The following is a 23,488-nucleotide window of genomic DNA, read 5'->3' as shown; positions in this document are numbered from 1 at the left end:
AAATCATATAACATGTCTATATGTGAACGTCAGGTTCAGCTTGGGATAAACAAACTTGCTCGCTGGGCAGACGAAAATGGGTTTAAACTTAATCCTGCTAAAAGTACCTGCGTTGTATTTTCAAAGAGACGCGGGATGCAAGCGGACCCTGACATTAATCTCCATGGCAACTCAATTCCCGTAAAAAAGGAACAGAAGTTTTTAGTCTTAGACGAAATACTCACATTCATTCCACACATCAAACAACTCAAGCATAAATGCCTCAAAACGATAAACATTTCAAATGTCCTCTCACACCAATCCTATGGTTCGGCAGCATAGTGGGATCTCGTATGAACTATGGGAGTGTGGTATATGGGTCAGCAACAAAATCAGCAATTAAAAATGCTTGACCCAGTGCTGCACTTAGGGCTCTTTATGCGGAGTGTGACAAATGGTGCTCAGCACACCAACAAACGTATGTTGACTTGTTATACGCCTTTAAAATTTCATCAATGAATAGCCATCCTTTTAAAGCTGTTTTTAATGATACATGCAAATCCCAGATCTTTATAAATCACCCAACCATTTCTGATCCTTTCTCACTCGGAGTCAAAGAGCAAGTGTCTGAACTAGCTGTCTCCTTTTTAGATACATGTAAAACATCGTGTAGCACGCTTTTACCCCCCTGGCAAGTTTGCCCCGTGCTATGCGACTTGTCATTCGTAAAAATTGAAAAAAATCGAGTTCCAAGAAGTGCAATTCCGCAGAACTTCTTGTTTTTACAGGATAAATATCACTGGGCAGAATTTTACAGCGATGCGTTCAAAACATCCTCCACAGTTTCCTGTGCTGCGCACGGTCCTAATTTTACTGCAAGTAGAACTATGAATATAAACACCCGCCCCGTTACGGGGGAAGCTTATGCCATTTTTCTTGTTGCAGATCATATCCTTGAACATAATGTCCATAAATCTGTAATTTATCCCGACTCGTTGAGTGTGTGCAAGCATTGCCACCCACAAAGTCATCCAAAAACTACGTCATCAATCTCGTCCTATAGAACATTATCTCTGCATATTCCTCGAATCTTGAACTGAGTCTGTGTTGGGTGCCTGGCCACTCTGGGATAGCCGGTAATGAGAGCGCGGATCAGATGGCCGCTGCTGGTGTACTTACAAATACACTGCACATAGCAACAGTACCCTACACTGACCTCAAGCCACGCATCAGAAAGCCCCTTCGCAATACATGGCAATAAGACTGTAATACAGGGGCAGACAACAAGTTACCCTTAATAAAGCTTCACTTGAGACCATACACTACGGACTCACGCAACAGACACACGGAAGTCGCCTTAGCCAGGCTACGGATAGGCCACAGGCATGCGACGCACTCGCACCTTCTCACAGGGTCTCCAAGACCCGTGTGTAGCTGGTGTGGGGAGAGACAATCGGTAGTTCACATCCTAATCACATGCAAGGCGCTTAACAGAACACGACACAAACGCTTCAGGGAACTCTACAGACAACACATTTCACTAAACCCGTCGTTGTTTTGGGGTGACGATGCCATGGTTTCTGTGAAACGGGTTTTCGGGTATTTCTCAGATGTTAAGTTTTTTAAACATCATTTCCTATCTTGCATAATCAAAACCGGTCCTAAACACCAGCCATCACCATCACCTTTAAATGGTTTTACTATTTGTCTGACTTACACGTTTTAATATCTACTTTTTTGCTGCAATCATTCTTGTTTGGCGCTTTTTGCCCTAGCTGGCATTGCGCCAAAAAAAAATCCAACAATCATCATTATTTCACGCTATGAGTACGTCCACACGTGTCAGCCATGAGCTTCGAACGGCGGCTTTTATTGTCACTGGGCAATTCTCTATATTTCTGCGTGAGAAATTCTACAAGAAAAGGAAGACAACGCTCAGGACACGAGGAAGCACAGACACCGCCAACACAGCTCGGCTTCATGACCAGGAATCAAACCCGCAACCCTATAGCAGTCGGTTAGTCACTGAAGCCCCGCCGCGTGGCCTCCGCGTGTTTAGACATACAAAAAACGACGTTTATACATACAAAAACCGGAAAAAAGCGCATGAACGAAAAAAACGAGACGCTGTAGTCTCAGCCTCGTTTGCGGAACGGCAGTCGAATTTCGCCACAGCCGTTTACAAAGTGTTAACGTGGATTACAAGTAGCAAGCGAAAAAGCCACAAGCCGAACGGCACCGCGGAAATTTTTCATCACCCGCCATCCAGCTGCCCCTCAACTTTCCCGCTGCCGTCAAAGCTGTGCGTGACTGATGCTTCCTGTGAATTGCACAAAACGCCGTCCCCTCTGGCCGCACCATCTGTGCCTGCGCATGTCATGCTGTTTTGTACTTACCTACACTCCGACTCCGTCGCTGTGACTCATGCTCGGCGGCAGGTTGCAGACTGCCCTTCCGGTGACCTGTTTGTTCAGACAAGCCCAGCCTGGACACAGATGCCACGCGCCGTTCCCCTAGCCTCAATCTCTTTCCGATATCGTTACACTGTCCAGGTTGAACCCCACGTGGATGTATACGAAGGCCAGTGAGCCTTCCCACTTTATTTCACCTTTTAATGAGCGAGCACTCTTTGCTGACTACGGTAGGAAGCTGAGCCAGTTGGTTCATAGTTTGAAGGCGATAGTATTTCTTGGGCTACTTAAACGCGGAAATTATGGTCTGTCTGTCTGTCTGTCTGTCTGTCTGTCTGTCTGTCTATCTGATACCTAGTGGCGCAGGCTGAGGCCCTTATTATTTTATGTTCTTTTAACTTGCCTCACAATATCCATGTCTGTCTGTCTGTCTGTCTGTCTGTCTGTCTGTTTGTCTGTCTGTCTGTCTGGCTGTCTGTCTGATACCTAGTGGCGCAGGCTGAGGCACTTATTATTTTATGTTCTTTTAACTTGCCTCACAATATCCATGTCTGTCTGTCTGTCTGCCTGTCTGTCTGTCTGTCTGTCTGTCTGTCTGTCTGTCTGTCTGTTACTCGATTCAGCCACCAGGCCAAAGTGAAACAGTTGCAGCGCAATAGTCTTATATACCCACAACCAAATCTAAACGTCGAAGTCCGGTGTTAACGTCCGTATTTGTCAACATAAATATCAATACATCAAACATAAAAATCAATACATAAAAAATATTTGCAGTGTTTCTTTAATGAAAATTCAAGGGTGCTTGGTTTTTGCGATAGCAAATGAAATACTACATCAACTACAGAAAACCGTCACCTGCTGTTGCCCGCGCTACTATATCTCCTGGCTGCGTTTAAAAAATCAACGGCAACAGCATCGAGAGGTTCCACTAGATAGGTTCCACGTTCCGCTTAAAACGCACGTGGAGCATGGCAACGTGGTTCTGTAAACGTTGTAGTAGGGTGCCTCGATTCATGCGCGTCTCCGCCGTACGGCAGCGCTGGCATCAAGGCACCCGACTTGGAACAGTGGAACACGGTAAATATAAATTGACTTGAGCAAACCTCTAGCGTATTATCTCGGGAGGAACGAGACGGGCGAGGGACAGCATGAGAGGTGAGCGAGATAGAGAATGGCTCTGGTCTGTGCTAGTTGGTACATGTTCGGTGGGAATCAGCTTGAATACAACGAACACAAAAGAAAGAGGGAGTAACACGACACACTGCTGACTATCAACTGGAATTTTACTGAAGAAAACACAGATATATACATACGAAAAACACGAAAATTATAAAAAGCTTGTTCACGTCAGTCAGTTAAATTCCCACCGGAGATAGAGAAGGTAGGCATTTACTTGCCAGGGGCGCACGTCGACTATATCGTCTTTCTTCGACATTTGCAACGAAAGGAGCAGATACGCGGCGAATTTTTTTGAAGTGGGAACCAGTGAACCACCCGTGTCTCTCTTCTTTCCTTGTGTAGCATCTTAAAACTGGTTCCCACTCCAAAAATTCTTTGCTAAGTACACGCAAATGTGAACCGTGTCGTGCCTTCTATTAAAGCGAAGCTTTCTACGTCTCACTTGTTGCGGTGTTGGAGAAAAACGCAGTGCAAAAAGGAAGCCAAGCGTACTGCAGGAAAGCCAACTTACGCACAATGGGTTTCCACAAAGGGAACATCAATCACACACGGAATAGTAGCACACGGCTACCCCACCTTGGGGATTTCCCCTAAATCTGGTCGATTAACAGGCGCACAGATGGAAGGTTGATCATGCCGCATGCTTAAAAAAATCGCAAGCAAAAATGAACGGCAACGCTAGAGTATACCGTCGGCACATTCAGGTGACAAATCACAAACTAACAGATACAAAATCATATCACATTCCGTTAGCTCAGCGTTGGCGTAGATTTGGCTGATTGGATTGTGGACTTTGTTGTGCATTGGAGAAAGTTTCGTGTTTCAACCATATTTTTTTCGAGGAAGGGATGTTTTATTTTTGCGTAAAAATGCCTTATGAACGACGCGGTTAACACATTTATTCATTAGTGTATATATAGATCCCTAAAAGATTTGGGAGCCGTCGGTCTGGCACTTCAAGCCATGACCCGCAACACAACTCCGCGCAAAGACGGAGCCGTAAACAAGCTTCTCAGGAACCTTGACGACACAAAGAGCATTCGTAACGGGGCGCAGTACCGGCCCAAGGGAAACCCGCAGAAATGCCGATTCAGGATCCAGGCAAAGCTACGAAGCTGGACTCATTGCACCCGACATCACGAACACCGTGCGTATAGGAGGCCTTTTCAGAATGTGATGCCAACACTTTTACCCGCACACAATCTTCGGCTCCCTGCCCCATTTGTCACGTGAGAAGATCCTCAATAAACTAAAGAAAGACGTCTTAGCGCACATTTCCCGTCACTCCGCCAGGGCCATCCTCGCTCTAGATTGGAAATTAGCGTTTGACAATGTGAGCCACCACGCCAAACTCGAAAACCTAAATGAAATTAACTGTGTCGAACGAATGTTCCAATACATCCAAGCATTATACGGATCGCACGGCACTGTAGGAATCGGGCCCCTGCGAACATCCCTTCAAACCATGCGCCCAACCACGGCACGCCTCAAGGGGCGGTTCTTTCTCCAACATTATTTATAATAGTTACGATGAAGCTCCCGCAACATCCCGGGTATGAGACGCGCTCTACGAAAATGCCGTCACAATTGAGGCTACAGGCGGCTCAGAAGGCGGCATGCAGGACGCGATCTAGCAAGTTGCGCACGCGATCCAACAGTACGCCCGGCCGCGGCGGTCGCTTTTCCGATGCAGGCGAAAAGCGAAAACGCCCATGCATTCGAGATCCAGATCCCTCCGCTATGGCGCGCCTCATCGCCTGTGTAGCGTCGGCGTGTTAAACCCCTACTATCAATCAATCAATCAATCAATCAATCAATCAATCAATCAATCAATCAATCAATCAATCAATCAATCAATCAATCAATCAATCAATCAATCAATCAATCAATCAATGAACAGTACGCCTATTGCGCGGTCTTCAGTGCACCGGAGAAGTCCGTGCTCATCTTTCCCAGACGCAAGCGGCGCCGCAGGCCACAGGATCCTACCACAATACACTTAAAGCTCCAGGGCTGCAACATCTCCATTGGCGATGAGATGTTTGAGTGGCACCCCCCTGTATCTTGGCGTCAGCTTAGGGACTTGCGCCGCTGTCGTCTGCTACACTCCGTTTTGAGGGGCAGCAGTGCCTCTGCTATAGAAATCGCCCGTTTTGATGTTTTAGTGTTTTAAAAAGCGTATTTCCAGTAATTCAGTTATTTTGCCAGCTTCGACCCCTACGAATAATTTCAAGCTGTATCTCTTCCAAGTTTGCAGCAAACTAGGAGAGAGAGAACAACTTTCTGCAGAGCATCGGTCAGAAGACAATGCGTAACTCGTCCTTTCTAGATTGTTTGGGAGGTTCAGTGCTCAGAGCTCCTCGATAGGTATTCAAAACGCGTAGGTTTCCCTAAAGTATTGTTGAGATGCTCTTATGAAGACTCAACCGGGCCACAGACCCTACCTCTCTTTTATTATTATCATCAAATAAAGCTCCACTCCCGCTGCTCCTCAACAGTCTAATGCAACGCACCAAGCAGCGGGCCCGTATACAAGTGCATCACACAGCAGGAAATGAAAGGGCTATATTGTATGTCCTTCGTTCTTGCTGACATTTATCAGATTAATGTTTTTCCTGTGCCCAACGCATCCATTTTTGTGAGACGTCACAAACATCTCATTAGAAGGTGTAGGGAAATTCGGGAGGCTCACAAAGTTCACGTGGATATTTTCTTGAGGCTCTATGGTATCCATTCCCTTCTTCACATGTTGTCTTACGTTATGGCTGCGTGCAAGAAGGTGCATATCTGCAGCGTGCTTTATTTATTCACATGCAAATACTGTCAGAAGTTTTGTACCACGCAACTGCGAAACGGCCGAGGCAACGTTGTCCAGAGTACCCGAAGGAGGCTCTTGTGACCCCGAATTTCTATCGTAACCATCGTTACCATAACGAACTGACTCTCAACCCGAACGGTTATGACATGATTACGATGTTGAAGGCTTTATATATACTCTAACGAACGCAATAAATAGTTTACGCGCCGGTTTAACAAAAATTTAAACCGATGAATATGTCCCAGAAGCTCTTTATTGCTTTCCAACCCTTTAAGGCGTAAAGAACAAATCCTGGCTTACTCGGGATGCTCTTCCATGAATTGAAGAAAATTACTTTTGCTCTCTTGACCTGGACGGAGGACCCTGCCCACTAACTAGCTCGATTTTACTATTAACTAAAGTTTTCTCTTCCTCCTCCTGTTGAGTGCAGTGTTACTATAACGCATATCTGCATATTGGGAAGATAAGGCTGCGGGAAATGTAACGTAAATATCCCTGCAGGTCTGAACAAACACAGCGTTATTGTATTTTTACCGTACACGGGACTAGCATGCTTGCGTGTGCGTGTGCGTGTGCGTGTGCGTGCACGTGCACGTGTCTGCTTGTGTGTGTGTGTGCGTGCGTGATATGCGGAGGAAACATGTTATGGAGGAGCATCTGCAGAGACGATGGAAACCGACTTGCACTAACTCCCCTCCGTATACTGACTTTTTACGAGGACAGAAAAACAGTAATGAAAATGGGTGTGTCATTTATAAGTCTCTGATTTGTTCACACCTACAAATATCAGACGAGGTTGAAACTGCGTTTACTTCATGGCTGAAGCAGTTATGGCCCGTGCCCTAGCTGTATACGAGCACAGGAATTCAACCTCGCAGCTGCGAGGTTGAAACGACGTTATTGTTATCGTGTACCACGCCGACACTGGATGACTGTCCCTTGATAATATTGTTAGCATTCGCAAATGTTCAGTGTAGGCAGTGAAAAGGTTAGGATGTTGCGAGGCTGTTGTCTCATTTGCGAAGATTTCAGACAGATATGAGGCCCTGATAAATAGCTTGTTATGCGAAATTTAGGGTGTACTATTGGTCGGAGTGCAGGTTCACAATGCCTTACGGAAGAGCAACATGCCCGACGGGGATGGAAGTGATCTAGTACGTTTTCAACCGACATGCAAGGCTCGAGAAAAAAAAGACTACTTTGGCCCAACAAAACTTTAACCTTAGTCGAAATTAAGCTGTTGCAACTGGACGATTTTGGCTTGAAGTCACGTTAGCACAGGGTATTTAAGGTAAGAATTTTTTTTTTTAGTTTTCTCACTTCAGTCAACATCATTTTTCTGAATGGGTGTTACCCCTAAGCTTGACTATCCACTTGAGATGGTCCGTGCCGCGTTAAAGATAGAAAGCAAGCAACCATTTTGGAGAAAGTTTCCAGTAGAGCATCGGAGCTAAAATCCCCGGAGAAAAGTACAAAAGACACGTGCCAATTTGGTTCATTCGATAATTTTGCTATTCTTTGCGCTTGCTTTAATAGACTATCATCCTCACCCTGGTGGATGGTCATCTGATGCACGCGCGTGCGCTTCCAGAGGTGGTGGTGGAACCTTGCCTCAACAAACAAAAAGATCATTTGTTCTATCCCAAACTCTACTTTCAACTTTCAACCAATTCTATTTTCTCTCTTTCTGCGTATAAATCGCTGGGTTCATAATTTTCCCTTGTTTTAAGCGGGCGCATTAGCCCTCCTCACGCCCGATTCCTGGCCAATCCCCACGTGGGTATGTGCCAAGTCACTGGGAACAACAACAAGAACAACAACAACCCGGTCCAGTGTTCCGAGCACAACCCCGTTGGTGAACACCAGTAGGCACCATGGGTGATGCGAAACAGCGGGAGCGCGTACTAGACATGAGCAGCGACGCCTCCTTACTCGGCAGCTTCGGTTCTTCGTGCAGCTCAGGCTCGGCCGGGAGCCGTGGACCAGGCGAGGGCTACGCGGGATTCTCTGATCTGCCCAACAGGGTTTACCGCAATGCAGTCAAGAGGGGCTTCGACTTCACTCTCATGGTGGTCGGTGAAGCGGGACTGGGGAAGTCGACCCTCGTTAACTCGATGTTCGCGGCGGACGTCTACTCCAGCGAGTACCCGGGGCCATCTCACCGGGTGAAGAAAACGGTACAAGTTGAAACACGTAAAGTTCTTCTGAGGGAAGGCTTTGTAAGCCTACGCCTGACCATCGTCGATACTCCGGGCTTTGGCGATGCCATCGATAACACCGGCTGTTGGCAGCCCATAATAGACTTCATCGAAGCTAGGTATGCCGAGTACTTCGAGGCTGAATCAAGAGTGATTCGCACAACATTGCCTGACAACATGATTCACTGCTGTCTTTATTTCATCGCTCCCTCTGGACATGGACTGAAACCTCTGGACATCGAATTTATGAAGCGGCTACACGATAAGGTAAACATCGTTCCAGTGATTGCCAAGGCGGACACCATGACACCCGAAGACTGCATCCTATTCAAGCGGACAATTGCGAGTGAGTTGAAACAGAACAACATCCGCGTCTACGAATTTCCGGACTGTTGTGAGGATGGCGAGGACAGTGACGGGGAACAGTCTAAGCAGCGGTTGCCGTTCGCTGTTGCGGGAAGCAACACTGTAGTAGAAGTGAACGGACGGAGGGTCAGGGGTCGCAGGTACCCCTGGGGCGTTGTAGAGATCGAGAACATGGAGCATTGCGACTTCCTTGCCCTGCGGAACATGCTCATTCGCAGTGCCACGCAAGACCTGAAGGACACAACCATCCACGTCCACTACGAAAACTACCGCTACCAAAGGCTGATTGGGCTTGGGGGTAGCGGGGAGCCCAGTGCCCCAAATTAATATAGAACACAGTCGATCGAATGGAAGAGTAAAAGACCATGACGCTAAGATACAGCACTTGGAAGCTAGAAAAAAAAAGAGACGCTTGAGACGAAAATCCGCGAGAAAATGCTCAAGCTTTGGGAGGATCAAGCTAATTTGCAGCGATGGCACGAGCATATGGAGCGAATCCTCGAGCAACAACAACAAAGGCGCCGCATATTTGAACGGGGGGAGATTTCCTTTGAACTCGCCTACGTAAACATCAATCATGGTTCTTGTGAGACAGCAGTGGACGGCTGCTCGAAGAAGAGCTGGACGCAAAAAAGAACAAGAAAAAGAAGAAAACATTTTTTTAGCGGCCGCCGCGCTACTCTTCGAAAGCCTTCAAGGTTGTCGAAAACTTCCCATGTTGCAACCGCCTTCGCCTTACTGTGGCCACTGGAACCCATACTGTGTGACCCCACAGGTTCTCCCTCACTCTGCCTTTCCTACCACGCTACAGCTCCTGCTCCTAAACGTCAAATAAAAAAAAATATGCGGAAGCTTTAAACTGGGCTGCTTTTGTATAATAACGCATTGATGTATTTTCAGAGATCGTCTGCTCAATTGTCATCATGCCGTTCGAGATTTCGCAGGGAACACGACCCCATGTGCGGCAACTACTGGGGATAAGGAATCGTCTGCTTTAGTGGGAATGTAAACACCTGAATAATTGGCTTTGAAACAAAGTTTCAGACGTTTTTAACGTTAGGCGTTAGGCTGGATCCGATGCCCCAATTCTCATTGGCAGCACCGTCAGCACACCCACCAATAATATGTTTTCACAACTCAACAAGAGCTGATGCCCACGCATTTTTACACCATATGAGTAAGCTAAGGGGCCCCGTAACTTTTTGCATCCACGTTCGTCCACAATGAATTTCCAAACTGTAGCTCCACCTTCTTTCCCCCGCCTTTGCGAACGCAAATAAAAACCGTTCTCCAAACGTCCCTATTGTCCGATTAGACGTGCGCCTTGTTTTAACGGCGCGATCATCGGTATCGTCGTCTTCCTCCTCGTCTTCCTCGTCATTGCAATGATCATCACGGTCATCCAGCCGGTTTACCGCGTGCAGCTTTCAAAAGAAGAGGGGGAGACAAGACCGCGGGGTGCACACTCGCCAGTCACTCGCCAGTCACATAAATGGTGTTCGTTTTTACTTTTTTTTATTTCTTTCTCTAATCTCCTCACTTTTATTTATCTAGTCATCTACTGCTAATCAACTCTAATATTTAAATATCTTTTTCTTTCCCTACAAAAATTGCGTAATTTCTTTCTGTAAGGCGCCCGTTTAATGGCCAATCCCCCTGAGTGGGTACGCGCCATTTCACTGGTACCACCACCACCACCGCCTTCCTGGAAGGTGCTTCGCGAAGTAGCCGAGCCCTCTTCTGTAAGCGGTAGCGTGTAGGCGTTTCCTAGGCAGCACAGCCAAGCGACGCATGGCGCCATGTAGGGGCATGTTTGAAGCTATGTCCACGCGCATGTGGCCCTGAATTTAATCGCTCAGAACCGCTTGGCCTAGTAGTATAGTAGCTCCGCGCCTGCGAAGCAGACATGCTAATTCTGATTCAAATCCCGTTACCGCTTTTTTTTCCCATTTTCAAGGGTTTGCCATATCTGAATATTAACATTTGTTATCACGCATATAATCTATTTATGGCATCTTTGTGCATTATAAATGGGACTTTGGGAATTTTCGTTACCTTTTGGTCAGTTTCAGCTACTGCTTCTTGTACGTTTTTGCGGGTTTTACCCTATTAGGTCGGTTTTGACTATTTCTTTTGAATAGTCTTTGTTTTCAACCATTGCAGGTCCGTGTTGTCTGTTATTTATTTCGGTTCGGGTGTTTTTGTATGCTTTAGGTACGTTTATGCTGTGATATAAGCCCCATAAGCAAGCTCAGGTGGTGGCTGGCTGTACTGACTAGGGAACGCATATTCAGGGCCACATGCGCGTGGACATAACTTCAAACATGCCCCTACATGGCGCCATGCGTCGCTTGGCTGTGCTGCCTAGGAAACGCCTACACGCTACCGCTTACAGAAGAGGGCTCGGCTACTTCGCGAAGCACCTTCCAGGAAGGCGGTGGTGGTGGTGGTACCAGTGAAATGGCGCTTACCCACTCAGGGGGATTGGCCAGGAAACGGGCGCCTTACAGAAAGAAATTATGCAATTTTTGTAGGGAAAGAAAAAGATATTTAAATATTAGAGTTGATTAGCAGTAGATGACTAGATAAATAAAAGTGAGGAGATTAGAGAAATAAATAAAAAAAAAGTAAAAACGAACACCATTTATGTGACTGGCGAGTGACTGGCGAGTGTGCACCCCGCGGTCTTGTCTCCCCCTCTTCTTTTGAAAGCTGCACGCGGTAAACCGGCTGGATGACCGTGATGATCATTGCAATGACGAGGAAGACGAGGAGGAAGACGACGATACCGATGATCGCGCCGTTAAAACAAGGCGCACGTCTAATCGGACAATAGGGACGTTTGGAGAACGGTTTTTATTTGCGTTCGCAAAGGCGGGGGAAAGAAGGTGGAGCAACAGTTTGGAAATTCATTGTGGACGAACGTGGATGCAAAAAGTTACGGGGCCCCTTAGCTTACTCATATGGTGTAAAAATGCGTGGGCATCAGCTCTTGTTGAGTTGTGAAAACATATTATTGGTGGGTGTGCTGACGGTGCTGCCAATGAGAATTGGGGCATCGGATCCAGCCTAACGCCTAACGTTAAAAACGTCTGAAACTTTGTTTCAAAGCCAATTATTCAGGTGTTTACATTCCCACTAAAGCAGACGATTCCTTATCCCCAGTAGTTGCCGCACATGGGGTCGTGTTCCCTGCGAAATCTCGAACGGCATGATGACAATTGAGCAGACGATCTCTGAAAATACATCAATGCGTTATTATACAAAAGCAGCCCAGTTTAAAGCTTCCGCATATTTTTTTTTATTTGACGTTTAGGAGCAGGAGCTGTAGCGTGGTAGGAAAGGCAGAGTGAGGGAGAACCTGTGGGGTCACACAGTATGGGTTCCAGTGGCCACAGTAAGGCGAAGGCGGTTGCAACATGGGAAGTTTTCGACAACCTTGAAGGCTTTCGAAGAGTAGCGCGGCGGCCGCTAAAAAAATGTTTTCTTCTTTTTCTTGTTCTTTTTTGCGTCCAGCTCTTCTTCGAGCAGCCGTCCACTGCTGTCTCACAAGAACCATGATTGATGTTTACGTAGGCGAGTTCAAAGGAAATCTCCCCCCGTTCAAATATGCGGCGCCTTTGTTGTTGTTGCTCGAGGATTCGCTCCATATGCTCGTGCCATCGCTGCAAATTAGCTTGATCCTCCCAAAGCTTGAGCATTTTCTCGCGGATTTTCGTCTCAAGCGTCTCTTTTTTTTTCTAGCTTCCAAGTGCTGTATCTTAGCGTCATGGTCTTTTACTCTTCCATTCGATCGACTGTGTTCTATATTAATTTGGGGCACTGGGCTCCCCGCTACCCCCAAGCCCAATCAGCCTTTGGTAGCGGTAGTTTTCGTAGTGGACGTGGATGGTTGTGTCCTTCAGGTCTTGCGTGGCACTGCGAATGAGCATGTTCCGCAGGGCAAGGAAGTCGCAATGCTCCATGTTCTCGATCTCTACAACGCCCCAGGGGTACTTGCGACCCCTGACCCTCCGTCAGTTCACTTCTACTACAGTGTTGCTTCCCGCAACAGCGAACGGCAGCCACTGCTTAAACTGTTCCCCGTCACTGTCCTCGCCATCCTCACAACAGTCCGGAAATTCGTAGACGCGGATGTTGTTCTGTTTCAACTCACTCGCAATTGTCTGCTTGAATAGGATGCAGTCTTCGGGTGTCATGGTGTCCGCCTTGGCAATCACTGGAACGATGTTTACCTTATCGTGTAGCTGCTTCATAAATTCGATGTCCAGAGGTTTCAGTCCATGTCCAGAGGGAGCGATAAAATAAAGACAGCAGTGAACCATATTGTCAGGCAATGTTGTGCGAATCACTCTTGATTCAGCCTCGAAGTACTCCGCATACCTAGCTTCAATGTTCGGGCATGGCACAAACTCTTGCCGTGGCCGAACGACGTGTGCGAAATGCGCGGCGCATGATCATCCAAGCGACAATTGTCCATCCGATACCCTGTCTTGTGTGAACTGCAGCGGGCCGCATGCAGCGTACTCCCGCAAGTGTGAAAAGTTCCAACTTGAAAAAAAGATAATCAACATCAAGGTAACCGAGAACATCACCTTCCCGGAGGCGCGAAAGAGGTTCGCCTCTTTCGCCCTGGGGAGGTACTCTGACGCGGCTCGCCGGGGGGCGGAGCGGCGTCTGGTGTCCACAGGGACCCAGTTCAAGTCTGACCTGGTTCCGCCCACGCCCCCCGCTGGGTTGCCTCACGCAGCCCAACCCGGCACCATGCCGCTTGCTGAGGCAGCAGAGGTTGTGGTGCAAAACACTTCTGTTGGGACCGGTGCCGCTCCCGCCTCCACCTCCCCGTCCTCCAGTGCGTTGGAGGGTACCGAGGTGATGGACACCACGGGCCCCGCATCGGCTCCCACCGCCACCGCACCGCCCGTGCCACTTTTGGCGTCCCCGACGCCCGCGGCGGTGGCGGCTCAAACGAAGGGCTCCCGAAGGGGGGTCAAGTCCGGGGGGCCCGGTCCGTCGGGCACCCCTCGGACATCCGACGACGAGATCGATGTCGGGCCGTTCCTGCCTGCAACGCAGCGCTAGGAGCGGCCTCCGACGGCCAAGCCAGTATAAAGGCCTAAAAAGCCCAATCCAAGAGTAACAGCCCCGAAAGACGACACATGAACACACACGAACACACACGAACACACACACACTAGTCATTCTTAAATTTAAATAATGGGAACAGAAAACATCATTCAATGGAACTGTAGAGGCCTCCTTAAAAATCTTGACGATGTGTATGAGATTCTGCATGCCAGTCAGCCAAGTATCATGTGTCTCCAGGAATCCCACCTCAATTCTAAACAAACAAATTTCTTAAATAGGTACATGGTATTCAGAAAGGACAGGGTTGGCTGCACCCACTCTTCAGGAGGTGTGGCCATTATCGCCCGGAAATCATTAGCATGCCACACTCTCTCTTTAAACACTGTCCTCGAGGCTGTAGCGATCCGTACAATAATATTTAATAGGTTGATAACGGTATGCTCCATTTACATCTCTCCTGATTTCGCACTTCTGAGCTCTGATTTAGAGGCACTGGTTGACCAGCTGCACGAACCATACATACTAACAGGCGACCTTAATGCGCACAACTCTCTTTGGGGCTCCTCCAGAACGGACACCCGAGGTCGCCTGATAGAGAAGTTTCTTACATCCTCCGGAGCATGTCTTTTCAACAAAAAAAAAACAGCCTACATACCATAACTTAGGACACAATACATACTCGCATCTTGACTTGGCTATTGGTTCCGCAGTTCTCTTTCCATGTCTTCAGTGGGGTGTGGGCACAGACCCATATGGTAGTGACCATTTCCCCATTTCATTAACGTATATAGGTATAGGCCCGAGCAGTCCATCTTCCCATAAAAGGTTTAATGAATCAAAAGCAAACTGGAGCACATTCACACAAACATCTCGACTACACCACACATCCATAAAACACCTACACGTGGAGGAAGCAGCCCAACTCATCACGGCGCACATCCTCGACTCCGCCGAAAAGTCCATTCCCCAGGCCTCCAGTGGGGCCCGCAGCCCAAGGAGGCACTGGTGGAACGAGGACTGCAGGCGGGCGCGAGAGGCCCAGAACAAGGCGTGGGGTGTCCTTCGTCGGTACCCCACGTCAGATAACCTCATTTCTTTTAAAAGGGCAAAGGCTTTTGGGAAGCGAGTGCGTCGTGAGGCGAAAAGGGAGAGTTGGCGCACCTTCCTCACTTCCATCAACTCATACACTGACACACACAAAGTCTGGACGTGAATACGAAAACTAAAAGGACAACAGACACACAGCCTGCCCCTCGTTAGTACAACAGGGGACACACTGGAAGACCAGGCTAACACACTTGCACAACACTTCAAACACGCGTCCAGTTCAGCACACTACACAAACACTTTCATGAAACACAAAACATCTGTAGAAAAGAAGTCCTTGCGTGATAACAAGTCGCACACTTCTTACAATTCTTCTTCTTCAATTCATGAGCTGAAGGTTGCTCTGAGCACATGTAAGCCTTCAGCTCCAGGTGCAGACAAAATCACAGACACCATGATACAACACCTACACCCAGACACTCTTGAAACACTCCTACATCTATACAACAAAATATGGCTTTCGGGGCACATTCCTCGCTCTTGGAGGGAGGCCATAGTACTGGCTTTCCTGAAGGAAGGAAAGGACCCTTGCTCTGCCGCTAGCTATCGGCCCATCGCCCTCACAAGCTGCCTGTGCAAGCTCCTCGAGAAGATGATAAACAGGAGACTCGTGTACTTTCTTTAGTACAATGGTCTTCTCGAGAGCTGCCAGGCAGGCTTCAGGGCGGGGCGGTCCACCAACGACCAACTCGTCGCGCTCGAGTCCTATTTAAAGGATGCTTTCCTCCACAAACAATATTGTATGACGGTATTCTTTGATCTGGAAAAAGCGTACGATACCGCGTGGCGGTATGGTATCCTAAGCGACCTCAAGTCCTTCGCCATGTCAGGTAACATGATGAACACACTTGCCAGCTACTTGTCTCAAAGAACCTTTCGTGTGCGAGTTGGAACTGCACTCTCTAGGGTTCATGTGCAGGAAAATGGAGTGCCGCAAGGTGGAGTTTTAAGTTGCACCCTTTTTATTGTGAAAATGAATTCCCGTAGGAAGGCGCTGCCACCGTCGATTTCCTGTTTAATCTATGTAGACTACATTCAACTCTCCTTTAAATCCTGTAACTTGTCTGTCTGTGAGCGCCAGGTCCAGCTTGGTGTTAACAAGCTAGCTGGCTGGGCAGATAGCAATGGTTTTAAATTTAATCCCGGGAAGTGCACTTGTGTTTTCTTTTTCCAAGAGGCGTGGCATCCGGCCGGATCCAGACATTCAACTCAATGGTGTCTCGATTCCTGTCAAAAAGGAACAAAAGTTTTTAGCTATAATCTTCGACGAAAAGCTCACATTTATCCCACACATAAAACAACTAAAACATAAATGCTTAAAGACAATGACTATCCTGAAGGTTCTCTCGCACATTTCTTTTGGCGCTGACAAACAACTTCTTTTACGTGTTTTTACCAGCTTGATAGGTTCACGATTTGACTATGGTAGCGTTGTTTATGGGTCAGCAAGTAAAACATCCCTCAAAATGCTGAACCCAGTGCTCCATCTCGGACTCCGCCTGGCGTGTGGCGCCTTCCTCATTAGCCCGGTCGAAAGCCTCTATGTGGAGTGCAACAAATGGAACCTACAACGTCAGCGAGCATACACAGATCTCCTTTATGCCTTTAAAATTTCATCCATGCCACACCATCCTTTTAAATCAGTTTTTCATGATGCATCCATGAATGAACTCCTTTTAAATCGACCATCGTTCTCTGCGCCCTTCTCTTACAGAGTTAGAGAGGAAGCGTCAGAGCTTGCTGTCTCCTTTTTAGATACAATCCAAAGTTCGCTAACAGATTTTATAGCACCATGGCATCTCCGCCCTGTATCATGCGACACATCTTTCACACATATATAAAAACCGAGCTCCCACATGTGCAATCCTGCAGCACTTCTTGTATTTGCAGCAGAAGCATCAGTGTTCTGAATTTTATACGGACGCCTCTAGAACTGCCACCTCTGTGTCCTGCGTGGCGCATGGGCCCGGCCTTAGTGTCACTAGAACTCTTAACAGTAATACAAGTATCTTTACGGCAGAGGCTTATGGTGTACTTCTTGTTGTTAATCTTATACTCCAAAGCCACACCCCACAATCCATTACCTATACAGATTCCCTCAGTGTTGTGCGGGCATTGTCATCAACAAAGTTTTCAAAAAATCACGTTGTAAATCTTATCATCAAATGTATTATGTCGGTGTATGTCCACAAATTTGAACTCGTCCTTTGCTGGGTCCCTGGCCACTGTGGTATAGCCGGGAACGAAGCCGCGGATCGAATGGCCGCTGCTGCTACACTCTCGAATGCAGTAGACATCACCACATTACCCTACACCGACGTGAAGCCACACATCAAACAGCAACTTCGCAAAACATGGCAAACACATTGGAGTGAACAAACAGACAACATGTTACACGTAATAAAACCACACTTGGGACCGTACACCTCCGATACACGCAACAGATACATAGAAGTCGCCTTGGCTAGATTGCGGATAGGGCATACGCACGCAACGCACTCGCACCTGCTCACTGGATCTCCAAGACCTCTGTGCAGCAGGTTCGGAGAGGCCCTATCCGTGATCCACATCCTCATACAATGTAAGGCACTCGACATTACACGACGCAAACACTTTCCACAACTAAACACACGACATATTCCACCACACCCGTCATACTTCTTAGGAGACGATGCCATGTTTTCTGTTCAGCGCACCTTTGAGTTCCTATCAGAAGTTCACTTTTTACAACTCATCTCATACCACCCATAGTTTTACCCCTGGTCCTATACACCAGCCACCTTATTTATTTTTTAACCACTCTTGTTCTTCACCCTGGCACTTTACACCAGCCGTACTCATAGTTTTTAACTGATTATATTTCGTGTTCTCTCCTCATCAAATAACTTTGTGTTTGGCGCTCTTTGCCCGTGTCGGCCTTGCGCCAATAAAATCAAAACATCATCATCATCATTACTCCTCGCTTATACCCCTATTCCTGTTGAGAATGCGTCGAAACATTCGTAACGCGTTTTCAACTTCCCCGGTAATCTTCTGTAACATTAAGTTATTGGAACCGTTTCCTTCGATAATTAAGCCCAGAACTCTGATGGAATTGACCTCCGGAATGCGATTACCGTGCATGTCAAAAAGCGCAACGTTGGGCCTCCTGTCCTGCTCCCAACCCCTGGCTTGCGCCCCGGTCTAGATGGGCTATGGAAAAGCAACTCCGACTTCTTTGAGGAGCATTTAAGACCCGCAGGGGCGAGGTATAGCTCTGTGGCCCTGACAGCTTCTTGCAATCGAGCCTCCAATTCACCGTCACTGCCCCCTGCACCCCACAGGGTAACATCATCAGTGTAGATGGTGTGTTCAACCCCCTCAATATCGAGAAGTGTTCTAGCTAATTTGGACACGACTATATTGAACAAAAAGGGAGACAGTACCGAGCCTTGAGGAGTTCCCCTGTCTCCAAGCTCGAGGGGTTCTGATATAATATCTCCAATGCGTAGGGAGGCGGTTCTGCCGCTGAGAATAGATCGAACGTAAGAAAAGAAACGCTCGCCGATTCTAAGGTCCGATATGGTCTGAAGTATAGCCGTGTGGCGTATATTATCGAAGGCTTTTTTCTACACCAAGGCCCAGAATGGCCCTTGTGTCATGAGTGGCCCGATCTAGCAGCTTCTTTTTGATCCGGAGCATAGCTTCCTGGGTCGAAAGACCCGGCCTGAAGCCGATCATGGTATACGGGAAAAGCTGGTTATCCTCCGCATAAGCGGAGAGCCTGTTAAGCACAACAAGCTCCGCAACCTTGCCGAGGAGGACGTCAGAGAGATCGGTCTGAGGTTTTTAAGTCCGAGAGGCTTGCCCGGCTTAGGAATGAGTATCGTATTAGCGTGTTTCCAAGTATCTGGGACGTAGCCCTCTCTCCAGATATTATTGATTTGTCTGGTTAGATAGCTGATGGAATTATCCTCAAGATTGCGAAGAACTCTGTTCGAAATACCATCAGGGCCAGCAGCAGATTTACTGTTAAGCTCCTGAATAGCAAAACAAACTTCTCCCTCCGAAAAATCTCCGTCAAGCGCGCGGTTGGGAGATCCCGTATACACTACTGGCGGAGGGACGAAAGTCTGCATTTTTATAAGTGGCAAATACTGACCGGCTAGATCTTCCGAGAGCGCGTCATCCTTAGCTTCCTTCCGCGCCTTGTGAACTATTTTGCTCAGTAGCGACCGCTGGGTTGGCTTGGATCTGGAACCTCTCTCATCTAGTAGATGTCTGAGGAGACCCCAACCTCTCCCTTTGCGAAGTTGGCCGTCTAAGGAATTGCATATCTCCTCCCATTGTTGTTTACATAGAACTTTACAGTACTCCTCAATCTCTCTGTTCAGCAGCGCGATCTTTTTCCTAAGTCGCGTGTTCAGTCGTTGGCCTGTCCACCGTGCTAGTATTGATTGCTTAGCCTCAAGGAGATTAGCTAATCTGTGGTCCATCTTCTCAGTTCCAACATCCGTGAGGATGGTTCTTTCTGACGCGTGAATGTCCAGCCCATGTTGCTCTATCCAGCTCTCGATTGGAGGATTTGCTTCATCGGGAGAGGCATCGGGATTAGCCCTCAATTTGCGGAACTTATCTCAATCAGTTTAAACTCCCTCAGCTTCTTACAGACTACCTCGAAGCTGATGACTACAATATAGTGATCGCTGCCGAGGTCAATATCAGTATTCACCCAGCTAGGTTTCTCGATTCCCCGGACAAACGTTAGGTCCGGAGTCGAGTCCCTGCACGTAGAAGGGCCGCATCTAGTGGGGTGATCCGGGTCTGTAATGAGAGTGAGACTAAGGTCCGAGGCGTGCGTCCATAACCTTTCACCCTGGCCGGTGGAGTAAGGGTATTTCCACGCTTGGTGAGGGGCATTGAAATCCCCACCAACGATCAGAGGAGCGTTACCGGCTAGCCGTGTCACTTTAGTTAGGATGGCCTTAAAGCTCTGCCTCGATTCTTTTGGGATACTATACAAATTGAGGAGAAATATACTGCTGCTGTTGCCTATATAATTAGGAATTATCTCCACAGCGATAAATTCTACCTTACAATGCGACGTACGGAGCTTGTGTCGGATATAAGGGATCTTCTTATTTATCAAAATAGCCACACCCCTGCCTTTATCCTCCCGGAGGCTCTCCGCCTTGTATCCCGTGAAAGGGAGGTCAGCCGCAGGAGTCTCCTGAAGCAAAATAAGATGTGGTTTCTCAGCTTGTGATCTAATAAACTGCTGGAGGGCTGCCTTTTTTGGGTTGAATCCTCGGCAGTTCCATTGCCAGGCTCTAAAGGCTTTAGTTATCGAGGCCATCTTGACCGTGTTGGATTGTGTTATTTAGGTTAGTATTACTATGGGATCTACCCTGCTCTGCCAAAGGGTTGGGATAGATCTTCACCATAGCTGGAACTGCCGTAACATTCAAGTATACCTCGATCTTTTGCAGCCTAGCCCCGACGCTCTCCTTATTGTGCTCAATGCGGGTGAGTCGGTCGTTTATCTGCTTGATACTATCATTAATCGCAGATAGAACCTCCTTGATTTCCGACTTTGCCTTAAACTGCAACTAACTGGGCGGAGTAAGGGCCCGCTTCTTGGGAGCTGGGCACTCTGCGGCCTCGCCCTCTGACGGAGCAACCTCCATGGACCTTGGAACTTCGCTATCTGAGGGACGCTCGCCCTCTGACGGAGCAACCCCCATGGACCCCAGAACCTCGCTATCTGAGGGACTCTCAGAGGACTCGCACTTGTTACGAGTAATCTCTCTGCGGAGCTCTATCAATTCGAGAGTGAGCCTCTCTACCGCCGCCCTAAGGCTGTTGTTCTCCTTTTCCAGCGATAGAATCCTATCTCTTTCTAGACTACGATTCGCTTGGGCCATTGGCTGATCCGCGCCTTTTTCTTTGCCCTTAACCTTGTCGGCCCACGAGTCTGCGCCCCCACCAGCCGCGAAACGCGTCTGCGGCCCCCTGGAGCGGGAGCGACATCTGCTCCTGCTTGCGTCTCGCTTTTTTGATGACGCACGACGTCGGGGCCGAGAGCGGCATCGCGAGCTAGCTCGCCCCCTGGATTCGGACCTGTCGCTCACCGTCTGCGTCTCTTCCTTGACCATCTGTGCCTTCGCGCGCTCTTGACGTCTAACACGCACCATGTATGGAATCAAGTAGCGTTTCTTGCACGATTTATCCGCTGTCACATGCAAGCCCCCGCACAGCTTGCATTTCGGGTTGCAGACATGTGGGTCACTTGGGTTGCGCACGCCGCAGCCCCTACATTCTGAAACACCGGGTGTCGGGCAAACGTCCTTCCGGTGTCCGATCTTTCCGCAAACGTAGCACACTTCCACTTGTTTCCGATATAAGTAGCAGCGCACTAGAGTAGGTCCATATCTCACAAAGTTCGGTACACGAAGTCCGTCGAATACAATAATAGCAGATCCGGAGTTCTTGATTCTCTTGACGCCGAGCGCCAACGGGTTACGGTCGTCCAAAATGTTCCTTTCAAGGGTTGCAGGCCCGTCTGTGATGTCCACGTTTCTAATAATCCCCTTGCACGTACCGCTGGGGGCGGTCTCGTTAGCGTTGACTTCGAAGACCTTCCCGGCCACCATTGTGAACTTGATGCGAGCGTACTTGTCCGCATTTTCTCTTAGAGGGGTGCTGGCCACCATAATGTTTTGCCTAATGTTTGGGCAGATTACGGCATGCAGCGTTTGCTCCGAGCTCGAGCTTGCCGCTTCGGTAATCGCCTTACCCACGGTGGGGCCCACTTTCTCCAAATTCGATCCCCCTCTGGGGCGTATCACAATCTTGATGTGCTCCTGAGGCATGGAAGGCATGCGTGAGGCCTTTACCACCCGATTCACGACGCTGAAAAACGGCCGGCGTGCACTCACTTTCTCTTCGCCAGCGTGACTATCGTGCTGCGCTCGGCTGACTTTTTTTTCTCTTCGGCTGGTGACCTTCTTCCAGCCCGATTCCTTGTCAATATCGTCTTCGGCGATGAAATCGCCTTCCACTTGCATCGAAGCCGCCGCCATGACAGCTGTCGCAGAGTTCGCCGTGCCAGCAGCGAGGGCAGCCACCGGCGCGTCGCCGCGCTAGGCCTGCCGAGCGTTAGGCCTAGCGGTCGCCATCGTGGCGCTCGGGGAAAAAGTTCAGTACTTCGGTGAAAAGATCACCCACCGGCGAAAACCTGGTATCCACAGAAGCGCTGCAACTTCCGGCGTTGGTTGAGGCCAAAAACACAGCGATAAAAGTAGATTATCCGACCGAAGTCGTTCAAACACTTGGGAGCCGATCTTGTCACCACCACCCTCGTATTCACTACAGAAATTAGGCGAGAGTGCTGGATAGCCACGTGACTGTTTCATTGCGCATTTCTCAGGTCGTCTGGTTAAACTGGTCACGTAACCTAGTTCATCTAACTTGGATGAAAATGCACTGCGCCCGGATGGTATTGGTTGCCAACTAAATTACAAAGCGCTGTCATGTGTTGTGCACTGCGTGGGTCCTGGATTGTATTGGTTGGCGCCTGGATTATATTCACTGGCGTTTGGATTATAATGAGCGGGAAATCCTGTAGTCATTTCATCTTCGTGAAGCTGTTGTTCGGCACGTGGTCAGGAACGCTATGTTCCTGACCACGTGGAAAGGCCAACGCCTGGAGCATATTAAAATTTTAATTATCGTCTACTTAAGCGAAATTATATACTCGCACCTGAAACGCAGACGTTCCCGCTGTTAATTTGGTGAATTGGGTAGCGAAGGTGATTGTAGAGTGCTTCAGACGTTCATATAATACGGAGGAGCCTGAATGTTCAACGAGACGAAAGATCCACCGAGACGGAAGGTCCAATCGAGCCTGAATGTCCAACGAGACGAATGATCCACCAAGTCTGAAGGTCCAGTCGAGCCAGAATGTCCAACGAGACGAAAGATCCAACGAGACGGAATATCCACTGTTGGACCTTTCGTCTTGTTAGATCTTTCGTCTTGTTGGACCTTTAGACGCTGAATCCAAACCCTGCCGCCTCCTCCGACGCGTTAAGAGTCTGTTGTACCGCACGCTACGAAATAATCGTTGCCTGGCAGAGCTAGAAAACTTTGCTTTAAAATAAGGCGTCAAAGTTGGTGTTGAAGAAAGGCGAGGTAGGAGCAGACACAAAAGCAAAGAGTGTTGGCTCGGGCAACAAAACAAGGACGACAACAACAACAACAACAACAACAACAACAAAGGATAAAGAAAACGACGTGTGCGGTCTCGGCAGGTGGTGCGAACGCGGGGAAATTGAACTCAATAAAATTGATCACAAAAAGAA

General features: G+C 48.3%; 2 pseudogenes; one reads left to right on the top strand and one right to left on the bottom strand.

Annotated features, from left to right (window-relative positions):
• Nucleotides 1-8,261: 8,261 nt before the first annotated feature.
• LOC144161722 (septin-7 pseudogene) lies at nt 8,262-9,932 on the top strand (annotated as a pseudogene).
• Nucleotides 9,933-10,349: 417 nt separating this feature from the next.
• LOC144161721 (septin-7-like) lies at nt 10,350-22,207 on the bottom strand (annotated as a pseudogene).
• Between the last annotated feature and the right edge of the window lie 1,281 nt (nt 22,208-23,488).

The sequence above is a fragment of the Haemaphysalis longicornis genome, unplaced genomic scaffold, assembly GCF_048455015.1.
Source record: "Haemaphysalis longicornis isolate Haplotype H1 unplaced genomic scaffold, Haemaphysalis longicornis Haplotype H1 scaffold_12, whole genome shotgun sequence".
In the NCBI taxonomy this organism is placed as follows: Eukaryota; Metazoa; Arthropoda; class Arachnida; order Ixodida; family Ixodidae; genus Haemaphysalis; species Haemaphysalis longicornis.
Note: the sequence above shows the minus strand (reverse complement) of the source record. Positions and strands in the feature narration are given on the sequence as shown.